The 4,045-nt window shown below is 31.0% G+C and overlaps 1 protein-coding gene across 1 annotated transcript in view; it reads right to left on the bottom strand.

Moving 5' to 3' along the window:
- Positions 1 to 1,259, bottom strand: part of LOC108687949 (proteoglycan 4-like) — a 27,003-nt gene extending 25,744 nt beyond the window's left edge. The window contains exon 1 of the mRNA XM_018194004.1: positions 1,245 to 1,259. The gene's annotated coding sequence lies outside the window, so the exon portion shown is untranslated. The remainder of the gene's footprint in view (positions 1 to 1,244) is intronic.
- Between the last annotated feature and the right edge of the window lie 2,786 nt (positions 1,260 to 4,045).

The raw sequence follows: 4,045 nt of genomic DNA, 5'->3' as shown, positions 1-4,045 counted from the left end.
ATTGCAAAAATATTTAAATATTTAAAAATATTTAAATATAATTTACAAGAATTTTACATGTTTTCTCTTCTAATGTCACAATCTAAGACAGTAATTACGAATAAAGGAGTCTTAATTGCTCCAATAAATCTAACTAATTGCTATGTGCATTACAAGTACTTTGAAATAAAGATTAGATTATACTGACAAGATATAGATTAATATTGATTAATAATATGTCAATAACAGCAAGCTATATTTTATAAGCTTTGTATGTGTGCATTCTAATATATGTAATAAAAAGTGATGAATACCTATAATTCACAGTTAAACAAACGCGGCTAGCAATCTTTACTTATTAAATGATAATTTTGAGAGTATTTCAACGCACTCATTTAACTGTCAATAAAATATATTATAAATACATCTATAATAGACTGACGATAAGAATAAAAAATAAAATTTATCGCCAGCCATTAAGCCTAAAGCGCACAGTCGAGAAAGTGATTGTTAATTATCATCAAGTTATTCAAATGGCTTGTTTGTAAACAGTCAGTACGCAATCATCTAACAGTGACTTCCTTCATGAAATTCAAATCAAACGATCCACTTCGTTTCCTCTAACGGACTGTTGAATTCTTAATCTTTACGCTTTTAAGTGCTTCATTCTCTCACTGTTGAAGTTTATGCTACATCATCAACTCATTTCTCATGTAAGATATAACTGCATGTAAAGACGTAGTATTGTCGATTATTCAAAAGTATTTTGTGTTTGATCTTACAATTAGAAGTAATATATAAGAAGTAATATATAAGATAATTTAAGATAATTACATCAAGTTTAGATCATTAAAATGCAATAAAATAAAAATATCTTATCTTTTTTATTCTTATCTAAATGAATATTGCATTAATGTCATATTCATTATCGAAATCGCGAATACAAAATAAAAATACACGAAATTTGAAATACATCTCAATGAAACATTTTGCATTAAAAGAAATATTCAACCAAATTATAAATTTGGTTGGATGTTTCTTTTAAGGTACAAGACTTGATTGTAACTGTGTTTCTTTATATAAATTGCAGAAAAATTATAAGCTACAGAGAAGAAAATAGAATATATTTTCAAAATCAACATATAACAATTAAAAAAATAATTAACTTTAAAAAGATAAAAATCCAATTTAAAAAACATCAAAAATACATTTGATTCATACAATATTTTTTAACTTAATTTTTACATTAATTATAATTAACTTACCTCTTTAATGTATTGCGAGTTAAATCATTAATTTTCACAATTGGCTTTTGCTGGCAATTTTTTTCTGTTTAGTAAAGTTGGAAATGCAAAAAAATTCCTGTAACTTCATATCCCAGTTCCTTTCGCAGTCCGCGATGAGGTAAATTGATAATGAGTCAGTAGGCGGGAAAACGATCTCACTATGATACTGCTGATAGCTATTTCTCGCATTTTAATGGGACATTTATATGGCCAGCAAATTTGTAAAGCGAGACGTCCGATCTGAAAGGCAAGCCTGGCATGAATCAAATTGAAAAGCGCTAACGCATGACGAAAATGTTGGAAAATGATCATTTTTCGACTAATAATAAGATATTTGCAATTCTCATGAGATAAATTATTACAATTGGTTCTAAAGTTAATTAGCTTGCTTTTCTTCACATAAATATTACATAATTGTATGTATAATAAAATATTGTGATCGCGCAATAAACGTCTTTGAGAAATATAAGACACTAAGTACTTTAATTAATTAGTGATTAATTATTTATTTTAAGTATTAAAAGCATTGTTGTTATACACAGAAACATATCATTTTATTGCTAAAAAAAGTGATTATTAATGTACTTTCTTTATTATTTTAAGTAACGATTATCTTTAACAAAAATATTGTTTATAATAATCTTAAAATATGTTTATGTTAAATTTTAGAAAAATTGATTAATATATTTAAAATAAAAATTTATTTTCTTTTGAAGAATATTTAATAAAATTGATCGAAGAAATGACTTTATATAAAGCAAATTAAATTTGTTTTAATTTAGTAATCTTGATTAAAGTATATTAAACTTATTAGGATTTTCAGAATATATTTTGGATAAATTTGATTGCTTATGATAAATTTATGATAAATTTGCAAATATATGAAGTTTTGAAATATTTGAAATATTTGAAACAAGTAATTATTATTTATGTATAGTATGTATTTTTCTATGTGTAACGCTTTTAATATTCAAAATAAGTAATTAATTACTAACCAATTTAATATTTCTAAAAGTATTAAATTTCTCTATGAAAGATAAAAAGTTATATATATGTGACGCTTTGTTACACTATTATATTACATTTTATTATATTACATTTTATAATCTTTCTTAACTTAAGATGAATATTTTGCAAAAAATAAAAGTATTGATAAATAATAAAAATAATAATGATAGATACAGAAAATTCAATAATCTTAGCAAAATTTAATTAAAAAGGACCTTCGTATTTGATAAGTATCTATTTGTTCAATCTATTGCTATATTATTATTATGGTTGTAATAGTGATGTAGATATTTAAAGATCACATTCAAAGACTCCATATTCCATTGCTAAAATTTCTGAATATCATAGGCTGTAATCCTGTCAACTATGGCACCAATTTTTGCAAATACAAAATACCTTGAAATTTTTGATTTTTATAGCTTGTTTCTCGTTCGGTCGATCTGGAACGCCTCCAGTTTCAAGTAAAATCCCGTTCCTCCCAATAAGATCCAATCTCCTTCGTCCATTTAAACGTTATTCAGATGCACGGAATGGCGCATTAACGTCAGGCTGATTTATCGTTGCTTCAGCACGAAACCGTGCTACGTCCATCAACACTTCATCTAATAGTCCTTCTTGAATGACCGGTGTAAGTACACAAGAACTTAATACCCACGACAAACCGCTTCTCCACACCTGCCCACAGGTGTCCCAATAGATTTCACCATAACGCGCAGTAGTTCTCATCCGGGGAAAATTAGAATCATTCGACGATTATGCACGCCGTAAATTCATCGTACGTACCTCATTCTAACCCGTTTTTCTTTTACCGCACGCAGCCGATGTTTCCGGCGCGTTGAATGGAAATTTCAACGTCATTCGTGCAATTTTCTTCAAGCCGCAGTTAATCTGTGCAAGTACTTCGGGTTGATTGCAACGACCAAGATCTTAATATTGAGCTTTGCCGGATAATCACTCTATCAAGTGACGGCAGTTGCGGAACATGTTTGCGCCGATCTCAATTTTATTTTTACTGCATCATGTAATGTAGAACAATGTGCTCCATAGGACTCGAAGTAATTTAAAATCCTTTGTTCCTTTAAGTTTTATTTCTACTGCTTTCTTCCTTGATCTTTATTATCTCTCTTCCTCTCTATCGATTCTCGATTGCATTTTCAAAGAACAGCAGTCTCGAATCTTTTCGCCGATTTCCCTCGTATAATTCCTCCCGCCAGAAATTCTCTTCGTGCGATCGTAATTGGATGCAAATTGCAACGTTCCGCCAATTTTAAGTAACGCCGACCTACTGCACCAAGATTAAAATATATACGATCGAAATATACGATAAGAGAATAAAGCCTTGAAATTCCCTCGGCGTTATACAATATCAACGGTTGCTGGAGCAATTATTATAACTGTTGTTGCGCCTTTGTCGTTTCACACGACTGGCATCGCGTAGCTCTGCTCCGTGTGAGGTCATCCGTTCCGTAAGTATATTCCCAGTCTTCTTCAAAGAACGGAAATCCACCCGCGCTGATGTATCTGGCCTGGCCTTTCAAAGTCATTAGCCGCGGGCCGTGTTTCGTCGTGATCCGCCGTGTTTCGCCGTGCTCTTTTTCATCCACTTCGCCCTCTTCAATCCGCTTTCGCCGCGGCGTTTCTTGCTCTTGTCGTGCACGCTTCAGTTCATCACGTTTATGACAGCACTTCCGGCCAGGAGATCCGCGCCGGTCGCTCCAATTTTCCGTAGTAAATGCAAATTTCGCAGATGCGCATTACGCAAATCGAGATCT

The sequence above is a fragment of the Atta colombica genome, unplaced genomic scaffold, assembly GCF_001594045.1.
Source record: "Atta colombica isolate Treedump-2 unplaced genomic scaffold, Acol1.0 scaffold102, whole genome shotgun sequence".
NCBI lineage: Eukaryota > Metazoa > Arthropoda > Insecta > Hymenoptera > Formicidae > Atta > Atta colombica.
Note: the sequence above shows the minus strand (reverse complement) of the source record. Positions and strands in the feature narration are given on the sequence as shown.